This window comes from Copidosoma floridanum, unplaced genomic scaffold (assembly GCF_036245765.1).
Source record: "Copidosoma floridanum isolate Cflo_tuat_1 unplaced genomic scaffold, Cflo_Japanese_pri ptg000008l, whole genome shotgun sequence".
In the NCBI taxonomy this organism is placed as follows: domain Eukaryota; kingdom Metazoa; phylum Arthropoda; class Insecta; order Hymenoptera; family Encyrtidae; genus Copidosoma; species Copidosoma floridanum.
This window is the reverse complement of record NW_028321885.1, coordinates 9,456,830-9,471,606: the sequence shown is the minus strand read 5'-3', so window position 1 is coordinate 9,471,606 and position 14,777 is coordinate 9,456,830. Positions and strand designations below refer to the sequence as shown.

At 33.2% G+C, this 14,777-nt stretch overlaps 1 protein-coding gene across 1 annotated transcript in view; it reads right to left on the bottom strand.

Annotated features, from left to right (window-relative positions):
• LOC106647629 (uncharacterized protein CG5902) overlaps window positions 1–14,777 on the bottom strand; it is a 278,297-nt gene that overhangs the window by 167,300 nt on the left and 96,220 nt on the right. The window lies entirely within an intron of this gene.

Below are 14,777 nucleotides of genomic sequence, written 5' to 3'. Positions count from 1 at the left end.
ACGCACAATTTAAGGGGGTCCGAAGGGAAGTGAGGGAGGGGTGAGGAGGGCTATTTAAAATCTTATTAGGTTGAGTTTACAGAGAAATAAATTAATCTTTTACTTTAACTTGTAGAAAATGTGAGGGCTAGAAAACAGAGTGGTGTAGCACACAGGTAGGTCACCTGCTAAAAATCTGGCCGAAATGCAATTTTTCGAAATTTTGATTGAGAATTTTAAGTAATTGGTATATATTCTTCATATTGTAAGACAAATAAAAAAATGTGCATCAGAACTTTAAAAAAAAAAAAGTTCTAGCATCTATGTATCGTACAGATGAGGGAATTCTGCTTTTTTCTGTAAGTTTCGATTCTCTGCATGATTCTTTTTTTTCAATATAAAATTTATTGGTTTGATTTATTTAGTTGTAAATGTCTGTAGTGATGAGTGATTTATTGTCAAGATGCAACGTAAAAAAACATAGATTTCAGCTTTGTATGGAATGAAATAACAGTTATATTCAGTATGTCATCGCAAGTAGAACCCTGACGAAAATTTTTTTAAAGTTGCTTATTTCTTTTCGTTTTGGGTTATATGTAACAATATTGAATAAATTAGGTTTTTCGAATTTTTGCGTTGTGCCATTGCATCATTCTTTGCCAGCGAAATTAAGATATCTGAAATTGTAAATAAATGTTACACACACACACACACACATATCCAATATAAAATTGCACCAAAATGAAAAATTTACCTTTATACAAAAGGTTACATAAAATCATGGTACTCTTAAATAGCAAGTGATGAAATAAACTTGATCCTCGAGTTAGGTTATACCTGTCAAATAGAGACATAATTAAACAATATTTGCTTATAATTGATAATCTTTTAATAACTACACAGGCAGCAGCAAACGGCCTACTGACTCTTACTGCAGGGACAGAAGGTTTTCCTTTAATCTTATTCCAGTGGAGTTTTTTACCGCGGTAAATAGACGAAAAATAGTAGGGACGCAGTGTATAACTTTTGGAATGAAAAATTTAGTAAGAACGTTGTTAAAAAAGTCGGAGAAGTCCAAAAAAGCAGTTTCTGGCCAAAAAAGAAATTAAATAAAAACTATATTTAAAAAAAATACCCACTTGTAGTGCTTAGAAAAACGAAAAATTTGAGCTTGAAACAATAATTTTCGAAGAATTATTTTTTGCGTAAAAAATAAAAATTCCGAAAAATCACGATTCTAAAATAATAAATAACTCATTTTTTACAAATTGTAGCGATATCTGTCATAGCTAAAACTGTAGGATTGTGAGTCCTTTATGGTTTTTTTGTTGATAAAAAATTACAATTATTTGAGATAATTGGAACAGTATAATAATAGGTACTTAGGGAAAATGTCTGTCAATCGATAAAAATCAATTCTATAGTAGATTTACGCACATGCATCTGTTTAGAAGAACTCTACAAACTTATTAAAAAATGACTTCTAAAGTAATTTAACAAACTTCTTAAGAAAGCATCTGAAATAATATTTATTTTGGTGTCAGAAGCCGTTTGCCAAGCTTGTGGCGGAGAGGGCCAATAAAGGAGAGGGTACACCAGCCAAAAGCTGGAAGTCTACAGCTGCACTACAATGAGATTTAAAAAAAATCAATGATTGTTTTAATACGAAATATTCATGTGGAATATACTTAGATTTTTAAAGTATGAAATCACAAACAGAAATAAATTAGTTGAACTAAATTACACAACTCTCATTTTCAGAGAGTTTTAATGGCTTTTGCACACATACACTAGTAGGGCTTTGCCAACTTATTATAGAACTCTCTTTTACTTGTAGATACGTGTGATTGCGCACGAGCGTTTCTTCGTGTTCATTTCGTATTGTTAGCGCGATTCAATTACATTATCATTTAAGTTCAATCAATAACTATTCCAATTTTTTCACTGTAATTATGTGATCTTTACGTGTGTTGAAATAAATTGTACTATTTTCTTGTTCAAGATGTGATGTGTTGCAAGTCAATTTGTGTGTGCCTCAAAATTCCGTATCCTTCTCCCAGTCCTCGATCTAGTGCTTGTAAATTCTCTCAACTCCCTCTTAAAATTATACTGTCCACTTTCTCCGATATTGAACATTGTCCTTCGAGCCGGATAGGAGAAGCTTGTAATTTTGTCAAGTAGATACTTTCTTTTGCTACTGCTTTTTAAGTCTGTCGTCATGGACTCCCTTTATAATGAACAGTTATAACGTTTTTTGAAGATTAAGAACTCTTATTTAAATTTCAAAAAGTTGGGTCAGGCAAAAATGATCATAGGTCAGGCTACGTCGAGATATCAGCAGTTAAAGGATACTTGCGAGCAGTTTAAGAACAATCATGAGTATGCATTAAATTTTGAAGGCTTGGATAACGAGCACAAATATTTTAAGGATAGAGTTCCGGAAGCTTCTGAAAATGCCTTTTACTCCACAGTCAGTGATCTCGAAGATTATTTGTTTTCATTGAATAGTGCTCAGTTCTCTCGCAATCCACCAATTACGAATCCACCTAGCCCTAACGTTTTTTCTACGTCGATTACTCTTTACTTTCGTCTATCGATTTCCTTGTTTTCAATGGCGGTCTTGAAGGCTGGTAGAACTTTCACAATGTGCTTCGGGCTTTGATTCATCGAAAGGATGGTATTCCTCCCATAATCAAGTACCAACATCTGCGGACTCACATTTCCGATGATGTTTTAGAACTGATTAAAAATATTCCTCTCAGCAAGGAAAATTATACTCAGGCATGGGAGACGTTGACCAAGTTTTATGTTTACAAAAGTCGTTGAGTGACTGCAAAAACTAACAATATTAAAGCTTGTCAACCCATGAAAAACTCCTCGTGGCTTGAGATAAAATCCATCTTAGAATAAATGATTGACCCGTTTGATTCTCTTTTGTCCTTAGGAAGAAGGGAAGGGGATGAGGATGTTAGCTTTGATCACGAGTAAGTTAGATTTTTATACAAATAAAGATTGGCAAAAACAACTTGGTAGCACAACTGATCCTCCAACCCTAAGTCAATTACGAGACTTTATTACTACTCAAGTAATTACATTGGAAGCCACTGTCAGGAAACCTCCCTTGGCTCGTAATTCAAACAACTCTTAAGTAAAGTCAAACAAAACTTCTTGCACGATTCAAACCTCGGTTTCTCAGTCAGATTCCAGTTGTCTAAAGTGTTCGTTTTGTCAACAAGCTCATCGCATGCATCAATGCGATCTCTTTAAAAGCAAATATTGGGAGGAGAAAAATCAGATTTTATCGGACAAACGGTTATGTTTCAATTGCTTTGGTAACAACCCTAAAAGACAATGTAAATCCAAGTATACTTGTTTTAATTGTCATAAGAAATATTATACTCTTATGCACAAAGGGGAGTCTGACTCGAATAGTAACCCTAAGGTACATGCAACTCGTGACGGTGAGACAAAACCAGGCTATTTTAAGACTGCGTTGTCTGGCAACGCTTGTCTTAACGTAAATTCTTCATCAAATCTTGCTGTAATTCGAGTGCCCAAAGTTCTTCTCGCGACTGTTAGAGTTTTTGTTCACGGCCCTTCAGGCTCCTGAATTTTGGTCAGAGTTTCAGTGAACCAATGTTCGCAAAGCTCTTTCATAATCAAGTCGTTGTCTGACCTCCTGGGCCTAAACTTATACCCTGTTAATATGTTCTGGATTGAAGTTGGTGGCCAGAGATTATTCAACTCTTCATTTGCTGTTCGATTTAAAATAGAGCCTCATTTCAAGTCAACCTTCACTTGTGAGATAAATGCGTTAACCACATTCAAGATCTCTTCTTACAAACCCCAGTCGGTACAAAGATGATTGACATGAGTCACATAAACGATTTACAGTTAGCAGACCCACAATACTGCAGCTTCGAAAAGATCGATGTCTTGCTTGGTGCTTCAATTCACGCGGTTATCATTAATGACTCGCTTCGAAAAGGTCATGTAGGTCAGCCCATAGCTTTTTCGTCAGAACTCGGGTGGTTGTTGTCAGGTTCGGTTACCTATCCACCTGCTTCTATTTCCGAAGCTGTCTCAATTTTGCATTTGGCTCAGGAATCAACCCTTGATGATATCGTTAAAAAATTCTGGCTGATTGAAGAACCACTGGTCTAATCCAAGTTAAGTTAAGGAAGACTTGGAATGCGAAGAGCATTTTTCTTGCACTCACTTCCGTGATTCTAGCGGTAGATTTTTCGTAAGGTTACCATTTAAAAATAACTCGCTTAACCGAGAGAAGCTGCGTAGAGGCTCATTTTGATCTTCTTTTGCTATGCTCAAACATTTAGAGCGCAAATTTTAAACAAATTCGCAGCTGCGTAAAAGTAATCAGTCTTTTATGATCAACTGTCACGATCTTGAAAAACAATTTCTGACTCAAGTCTCAAAGCTTCGTTTTTACTTTACCATGGTGTTTACAAATTGAACAGCCCAACTCCAAATCTACGAGTGGTATTTAACGGATATAAACATTTGAAAGAATTTCTTCAAATTCACACTGCATTGCATTCAGGACTTAACCTGCTGCAAAATTTTTTTGAGTTGATCCTCAAATGGAGATTTTTCGAATTCGTCTTCACGACAGTCGTGAAAAAGATATTTCGTCAAATCCTGGTTCATTCTGATGACCAAGTGTAACAAGCAATTTTGTGGCGACCCGAGCCGACGAAATAAGTGCACATTTATTTGCTAAATACGGTTACTTATGGTCTTGCTTGCTCCCCTTTCTTGGCTACTTGAGTTTTACAGCAGTTAGCCGTAGATCATGCGAAGTCGCACCCTAAAGCTGCACAATCTCTTCAAGAAAAGTTCTATGTAGATGATTGCCTTTCAGGCGGGCACTCTCTTAATGAAGCGAGAGCCAAATGTAAGGAGCTGCTGGAAGTAAGTGCTTTAGGTGGATTTCCACTACGTAAGTGGTCTTCAAATTCAGCAAGAGTACTTTTGATAATACCTTCTGAATACTGGGTGAATCAGCCGGAACTTTTGAGAAAAGATGGCATAACTATTTATGTCTTAGGCTTGTCTGGGAGTCCTGAGACCGATGAATTTCGTTTTCAATTTTTTGTTTAACAGTCTTCTCAGTCATGGACCAAACGTGCTTTCCTAGCTCACTTAGCTTAATTTTTTGACCCTCTAGACTGGTTTTCTCCAACTCTCATATTTGCAAAGATACTCCTTCAGTCTTTGTGGGTTACGCAGATTTCATGGGACAATACCTTGCCCAAACCTGTGCTTGATTCTTGGGTTCGATGGTTGAATGAAATACCACTAGTCAAACAAGTTCGACTCCCTCGTTAGAACCGTTTCTCTCGAAGCAACGATTCTCTTGAGGTTCATTGGTTCGCGGATGCTTCAAAAAACGCTTATGCAGTCGTTGTATACATTAGAGTTGTCAACCAAGATAAGGTTTCTGTGACTCTTCAAGTTGCTAAAACAAAGGTAGTGCCAATAAAAATTCTGAGCATTCCCCGATTGGAACTTTGTGCTGCTCAGCTGTTGTCCAAGGTAATAAACACTTTTCTTAGAATTGCGGTTGTTTAGATGTGCCAGTTCACCTGTGGACAAGCTCTCATAACGTTTTACACTTGCTCAATACTCTACCGTCGAAATAGCCCACTTTTATTGCAAATAGGTGTTCTAACATCCACGATCTAAGTAATAATAACTCCCAAAGTTAAGTGGCATCATATTACTACCAAGCAGAACCCTGCCGATGTTGCCTCACGAGGAGTCACTTCCAAGCAGTTTGGGGAACAGAGACTTTGGTTTGTTGGTCCAGATATACTGCACGAACCTACTCGATTTCTAATCTATCCTGATTTTAAAGTTGATATGACGGAATTCACCACGTCACATAATATCGTGGTTGATGCTGTAGGCTCTAAGTCAGTTTTTTTCGTAGATTATTTACTCAGTAGAGTTTCAAAATGGAAACGTTTACTTCGCATTACTGCATATTATATTAGATTCGTCTTTCGTTGTCTTAAACGAGTAAGACGCAAAGGAGCAAACGATCTTGCCGTTGAGTCAAGTGCCCCAGATCCTGAGCAGAAAATCTTACCCTTTTTCGATTTAAAATGCTACCCCGGCCAAGATAGTACCAGAACTGGAAAATGCTCATCTTTGTTACGTTTACACTCACCAGCAACGTTGTTTCTCATCCAAATTAATAGTTCTTTGCTAAAATTTTGGTTTGCCTCTTGAAAATTTCAAGCCACTGCCATCAACTAGTCAGTTGTGCCATCTATCTCCAGTGTTTCCCGGAGAACTTCTGAGAGTCGGCAGCAGATTGAACTACTCTTTGTTAGATTACGATGCCAAACATCCCTTGATCATGTATGGTAAGGATCCTATTGCTCTCTTATTGATTGATTTCCATCATCACTTGACTTTACATGGCAGCGTTCAATTGACCCTAATATCACTCTAGAAAACGTATTGAATCTTGGGAGGAAGGCGAGTAGTTCGAGCTGAGCTTAACCATTGCTTAAGATGTAGGCGCTATAAAGCCCAAATCCAACACTAATTGATGACTGTCTTACCAAAGTTTCGAGTTCTCACAGGTCTGGCCTTTTAAAAATCAGGAGTTGATTATGCTGAACCTTTTTAAATTCATTTATCCAAATGTCTTGGAAGAGGCACACTGAAAGGTTATGTAATCGTCTTCGTTTGTATGTCAACTAAAGCGGTTCATCTGAAAATAGTCCAAGATTATACTGCTGAATCGTTCATAGCCGCCTTTCGTCAGTTTGTCTCACGTCGTGGTCACTGTACTGATGTGTATAGCGACCAAGGTATGAACTTCGTTGGTGCTCATTTAGAGCTGAAACGCATGTTGCAGTCTTTCAAAGATGATTCTTTTTTTCTTCTTCAACTCGGTGCCATCGGTACTCAGTAGCATTTTGGTATTTGGGAAGCTGCCGTGAAGTCAGCGAAGTACTATTTGAAGCGTGTCATAGGCCACCAAGTTCTGACGTTCGTGAAGTTCTCAACCCTGTTGTGTCGCATTGAAGCTGAATTCACGACCGTTAACAACCTTAACTGATGATCTTACTGACTTGATCCCTTTGACGCTCTCTCATTTTTTAAACCTTCGACCTCCGTACTCAGTTCCTGAACCTGACATCACGTCAGAAAAGTCAGCTCTGGAAGCTGATAACTCAGGATCATTATATTTTCTGGAAAAGGTGATCTTCTGAGTACCTGAGTTTGTTACAAACTCAAGCAAAGTGGCTTTCACCTCAAAGATCACTCCAAGTCGGAGACGTCGCACACTGGTTTAAAATGGCACTGCGAGGGTCAAAACTATTTATCCCCTCCAATTTTATCTTTAAAAATATGCAAAAAATTTCTAATTACTCCTTATCGTATGAAGAACAAAATATGCCACCAGTTTTTTAGTTGACAACCAACTAAAATGCACCATATCCGCCATAACTGTGAAAGAACCCAAAAAAATCCTATAAAATTCGTCTCATACACGAAAAAAAAGTATATTCATGTCTACTTATCTGTTAAAATTTTTCACTCTAAAGTCTTGAGCATAAATTTAAGCTTTAAAACGTTTAAAAACGTTGGTTAGAACGTCAGTCATTGATTTTTTCACCACACGGTCAATCGAAATTATAAGGAAAAATCTTTTAAAAAATCATATTTTCTGCTGTAGCTTAATTTTAATGGTCACACATCTTATGCTTAAGAATAACCAATAAAGTACTCAAGAAATTTTTGAAATTAGGATGTAATTAAATTAAAATATTAAATATATCAAGAGTTATGGATAATTATGTTTCATTCTTATAAAAACTTTTAGAGAAAAGCATAAAAATGCACTTTTGGTCTAATATAAACATAGATTCGAGTGAAGTCTACGAGTCAGAAATAACATATTCATAAATCAATTATTTGGGTGAATTTTACTACAACAGATACTGAGAAGTTAGAAAAAAATCATTAAAGAACAATTTATGTCTGATGTTGGCTTATTATCATTTTTAAATAAATTCATTTGGAGTCCTTGACAAGCAATTTGTAAATAAGTAAATTGATTTTCCAGCAGCAACCCTAAATACTTACGTAAAAGAAAATGTTATTTCGATTTTTTTTTATAAATAATTAAGTTTTCTGAGAAGGCTATTAAATAACTTGTAGAATAATTGTTAATCACTATTAATAAATTTGTTTAAGAAAGAGAGTAAGGTAATGTAACTTGCAATTAAATATTAAATTATACCTTTATAAGTTAAAATAATTTTAGTATAACGTTGGATATTATAAAGCATAATTTAATTAATAACGAAGAGTAACGACGTGGCAACAGTTTATTGCAAATATATATGTGTGTGTATATGTGTACGGCAATAAAGCTTATAGTGACTTACTAGTGACGTATTTACACCATAAATCGCCGAGCACGTGTGCAACTATACGCAGTTGAAATTGCATGCGTAAATGATACTATTGTACGAGTATATACACTGTACACTTATACAGTAATACTGTAGTAACATAAACTATGTACAGTTTACAGTATACACATTGACACATGGCAAAAAGCTATATACCAATATAGTACGTAGTAACACTAGTAAGGTAGTTAGCTACGTACTATACGTACACCATTAACCCACACATATGCGGTCTGATTCAAAATTTAAATACGCACTATGTGCACTGAGCAGCGGCTTCCATTAAACAGGAAGAGAGTACTTAGATTTTATCGGCACGACCATACCCCTCCGCACTCCACCGTGCCACTAAGCTACTCTCTCCTTCTCTATCGCTGCGCAATACAGAGCGGGCTCCCCCTCTCCTCCCACCCCCCCCCCTCACTAATACTTCATTCTCTCGCGTTCACACACGACTCTCTGCAGGGATCGCCTTGCTTTAAATAAGAGCGATCTGACGCGAAACCAAGAGTTTTTCCCCATCCAAAATCGTTCAACGCGTGTAAAGAAGTTTTCATTTAAAAAAGGAAGTAGAAAGAAGCTATTCAATAAACAAAAAAAGAGCAACTGGTACGAAGCAAAAAAGAAGGGATTTAAACCGACAGAAGAAGATAATTTAAGAAATACAACATCAGAAAGAGAAATCTATATAGAGATATAGAGATATAGAGATAAGTATACAATATAGAGTTGCAACAAAAACGCAAGGCATAAATAGTTAAATTAAAATGGGAGAATGAAAAAGGTTTTTTATAAAAAAGTGAAGTGGTATGAATGTGAAAGCTATGATGTTAGAAGAGGCTGAAGAAAAAGATATAAGAATGTACAGAAGTTCAGAGGGCCAAAAAGAATTGAACAAAAAAGACTTACAGAAACTGATAACAAAGTTAAAAGTACGGAAAGCACGAGGAAAAGATAAACTAAAAAATTAAATATAAAAATACATGACCAAAGAAGTCAATACAATGGTATAGGAACTATTAAAGAATGTATAGAAAGAAAAAAGGATACCATAACTGTGGATATTATATGCCTTTATTTATGTAGGAGGTGATAGAGAGGAGCATTGATAACTTTAGAGGTAAAACATTGACATGCACGGCTTATAAATTATATGCAAGTATGCAAAATGAACTACTAAAAAAAGAGGTTGAAGAAAAGTTACCAAAAAGTCAATTAGGATTTTGAGAAGAAAGAAATGTAATAGCAGCAATTCATACTATAACACATAGTAAAAAATAAATTAAATGAACCAAAAGAAAAAACATTGTCATTCTTTATAAATCTCAAGGAGAGATTTAACAGAGTAAATAAAATGATACTGAAAAAAAAGATTACAAGAGATGAAGGTGAGTGAAAGATTAATAAGAAAAATCACGGATATACATAGAGAAACCATAAGATTAGTTGAGGCAGGGACATAACTATGGAAGAAATTTGGGTTAAAAAATGAGTAAGGGAAGAATATCTATTAAGTCCGACGTTATTTAATGTATACTTAGCAGATTTCAAAGAATAAATGTAAAAAGGACAAGTAGAAGGGCGTGCAATAGAGAATGACAAAGTATACAGCTTATCTCACGCTGATAATGTAGTTTTAATAGAACGTAGAAAAGAATTACTGGAACAACGTATTGCAAAGATTCAAAAAGTATATAAAAAAAAAAAATAATAAATGTACTTCTGAGATATAAAAAAACAAAAGTTCTAATATTACAGAAAAAAAAAAAAATAATAAAATATGAAAATAGGGGAAAAAATTAGACAAAGTGAATCAAAATTAGATATGTTTGAAATATTTTTAGAAAAAAAGAAAGAAATGAAAGGCATTTAGAAGAATAAAAGAGAAAAAAGATAAAATTGCTATTAAAAACGTATAGACTGTACAAGAGGATATTTAAGAACAGTTACAAAAAGAGAAAAAAGTTATTTGTACCAGTAGTAGAGAGTACACCGTTATTTAGAGAAGAAGTTTAAGTATAAGAATAAGATAAGAGGTTGAAAAGTATACGGAAAAGATATAAGTAATAGCTATTAGGACTAGATAGAAATACGACAATCGTTAAGAAAAGCACTAAAATTTAACGAAAAGAATAGATATTCACGAATAGAATCTGAAAAAAAGGTACAAAAGAGAAGACAAATAAAAAAGACATCAAGAAAAAGTAAGTAATAGAAACGAGATAGGACCAGGACAAAATTCAAAGAGCAATAATGGTTGAAAAATTAGTGAGTAAAAAAAAAATAAACTGGAAAAGATAGAAAACTTAAGAGACAACAACGTATAAACATACACACAAAGGAAGATAAGTATACACATGTAATAAAAATATATAAAATACAAAGAGCAAAAAAGAGATAGAAGAAATTTGTGACCAGGATGAAAAAGAAACAGAAACTTTGTATAGAGAAATTTGAAAAAGAAAAGAAATAGAGAGGGCTTGAAAGCAAAAAAACAAATGTCTTGAAAAGTTTAAAGACATTAAGACAAAAAAATGCAAGGGTACAAAAAATAAAAAAATTAAAAAAATGAAAAAAAAAAAGAAGAAAGAAGAGTGAAAGTATCAATAAAAACAATAAAAAGGAGAGTATATATAATGATTTTTAAATGAAATACAGGCAGAAAAACTGATTTATGATTTGCATTGTTAATATTTGAATTTCAGACATTTGTTCATGGAAGGGCCGTTTCTGTTGCGAGCTAAGCCCTGACCACGTCGAGAGCAGATTTTGTAAAAGGATAAGTGAGGTATTTGAAAGTTCAAGTTGAAAGCGGCATTTATTTATAATCAATTGGTATTCACATGTGATGACTGAGTGAAGCATTCAGATTAGCAGTGGCGCTTGATTAGACTGAATGGTATATATATATATATATATATATATATATATATATATATAAACTTTTATGCGAATGTTCGAGAAGATTTGGATTTAAGTAATATCAAATTGGATTTAAGTATTATCAAATTAGATCAAAGTACATTTAGTCTTTGCAGATAATAAACTTTGAATGGATTATAAAGGATAAATTTCTTTAGAAGTATAAATGTGTAAATGTGTAAATGTAACACTCTACTGTATAAAATATAAGCAAGTAAATTCGAATAAGTAACAGTCATTTTAATTATCCTAGTAAGTTCACATTGCAATCAGAAAAACAATAAATTTTACCACACAATTTTCAGCATAAGCTTACATTAAACTGAACACATTTGTTATGGCTGTCTTGATTTTCAATATTTTTTAACTAAGTTAAAGAATATATTAATGTAATAATCTAAAGGCATATGGAAACGTGCAGATAATAATAAGAAATGTAACAGAAGCCCTTTAAACCAAGGGACGAAATATGACATAAATAAATAGAAAATAAAGAAATAATAATACTCATAGCTAAAACAGCCTACTCAGTTTACAATACCCGATTAAATATAGCGGATTTTATAATAAAAAAATTATTTATATTTTTTTTAACATTGTCAAATGAAAAGTTCTGAGGCTTCTGATTATAATTCTAAACTCAGAGATAAACAATGAAAGATGGTGGACACGTCTTTTAAAAAAATATGAATTCTGCTGAAGATGAATATACAAGATATCTAACTATAAATCCAAACTTAGTATTATAAAACTAAAGATTTCGAATCCAATATGTCAAACACAATTCTTAGTGATGATACAACTTTTTTAAACTGAATATATTTCAATACATAAAGCAACACACATTTTTCTTTAAATTCCATAAGTTCTGTATGAATTGCAGGCCACCTAATAGGCTACCCAATAAAAAGTCTGATTTTTGATAATAAGTGTGTATGTACCTCTTTCTATTTAATGATCACGTAATTAAACTTTTTTGTCAATTGTTTACAAATTTGTGCTTAATTCGTGCCTTGAAAAATAAGCTCCATTTTTGTTTCTGTGTTTTTATTCATTTGCGTGAAACTAACTATGCAATTTATAATGAATCAAAGTGTATATCAGAGTGAATCCATAAGAAAGAAATTTCAGAAGATTACTGAATGCCCGTTGCAACATAAGTTCCGTTAATTGAGGGTAAATTAATGGTAGCGGTAAAAAACAGAGGCACAGATTTATGAGCACACTTTTTGTTTTTGTTTTTTCAACAGTATAAATGAACTAGGGATGCATTTTTATTTACATGAAATAAACTTTATTATTTAATCAAGTCCTTTCGATACGTAAAAAATTTTTTAGCGGTTTTCTCATTTCACTTGTTGTTTACTCTCCTACGTTAACAAGGGAAAATACCGGCAGGATTATCTTTTTTTTTAAAATGTTTTATATAAGTAACTAAGTAAATACAGGAATAAATTCTCTGCACATGGAACAATGAGCATAAAAAAATTCATTTTATATCTTCAAATCGCAAAGTCAGTTACAGACACGAAAATCACTTTAAAAAGTGTACATAATAAAAATAAAAAAATTTGATTGAGAAGATTTATTGACTGATTTATCCTCATATATTTATAATACATAAACATTATAGAAATACTTCAATTTTAGTTACAAATAATTCAGTTTTAGGATGCTTCTTTTGGAGAAGTAGAATGTATAACAAATGTAATTCACACTTGTTTTTAGGCTTCTTAGAAAGAAATCACACGACACATTTGTTAATAATGAAGTAACCTCTAATCAAACCAACACATAGTTTTCTAGTATTTCAAAGGATTTAACTTGACTAAGGTCTTGACGACTATTGATATGAAGTTTAGACTTTAGCTTATATTTTTGTGTTTTATTGTATAATGTTCTAAGTAAGTAAGTCAAACTGTTAGTAAAAAAAACAGTTGGTCTTAAGGAAACGTCTTTTTTTTGTATTTTTTGGAGACCATGTACGTCAGCTGCATTGTTCATTCATGTAGCTGGATAAAAAAGCTTTGGAAAAATCGTGAACAGCGATTAAGTACCACGAATTTAGCACTCCACGTGCGACTTTGGAGATACCAGGCTTAATAAAATTCATTATCCCGTGCTTATTGTACTGATTCACTCTTTAACCAATGTTGTCCTCGAAAGACTTATTTACCATGATATCACGACTTCGTAGGTAGGCAGTCATACTAGCAGGAACAATGATCTTATCTCTTTTACTCGATTAGTACTTCCTAAATTCATACAAGAAGTGCTCTTTTCTTATCTTGCAAAACAAATGGTAATTACAAATAAATTCATTTCCTAACACTTTTAGGTTAGGAAAATTCAAAGGTTTCCTTTCTTCTCTAGATCATCGTTTCTTCGCGTTAAATTCAAGCTGAAAAAGCATTCCTCTACCACTAATTGATAATTTAATGACTTTTCTTGACAGGAAGATACGAGAATTTTTTTTCAAGATTCGATTTCAATATCGCTTTTATATTTTATATTGCACGATTTACGAGCTGCCAACATTATGTAAAGTATTGTGAATCGGTAAAGATACGCCAGGCAAGTTACTTTACACAGACTACCTTCTTGCTTAAAACGCTCTATTCATAACAGCCAGAAATGAGATACTGAGTTATCTTCATTTACCTACCTAACTACATACATACAAACCTATGATGTTTCTCATGTGTCTTTGCGTATACTGCACGTTTCGAATATAAGATATATTTGCGTTCTATGAAGGACAAACTCTTTATTAAGCATCAATCCTAAAAATTTGTGGAGTTACACTTTATACTTCGGACATGTTTTTTACGAGATATCCTTGATTATCGAGGAAGCACGGTAACAGTGTATCTATATGTGTAATTTGTCTGTTATACAGCTAACGATTTATATTAAATGTACTATTCATAATTACTACCATCAAAATTATAATACAAAAATCTTATGTCAAAAAGTGCTAATTTTGAATTTTTCATGTACGTTAAGTTAAAGCTCAAAGTTCTAAAAAAAAGCTAATAGATAATTTTTTTTTTATTCAATGCTAAAAAAAAATTAAAAAAATCATATTACAAAACTACTTTTTTTCGTGAAAACAAAATTTTGTTTCACTGAATAGTGAAAAAAATCTTTCTGTTAATTCAACGGCTAAGCTATCTTATGTTTTATAAACTATACAACAGAATAAAGCAAGTCAATTTCTGTGATTCTATGCTATTTCTAGCTAATATTTATAGTTTATCAGGAGAAAAACAAACTCATCTCACGGTCTTAAGACACTGCTTATGTTCAGTTGAACAGACTGTAGATTTTTTCTGATTACTTGCACTCTTATGAATTAATAAATGTATTTGTTAAAATTTTCTGTCACTTATGCATGTATTTAGTTTCATTAGCTTA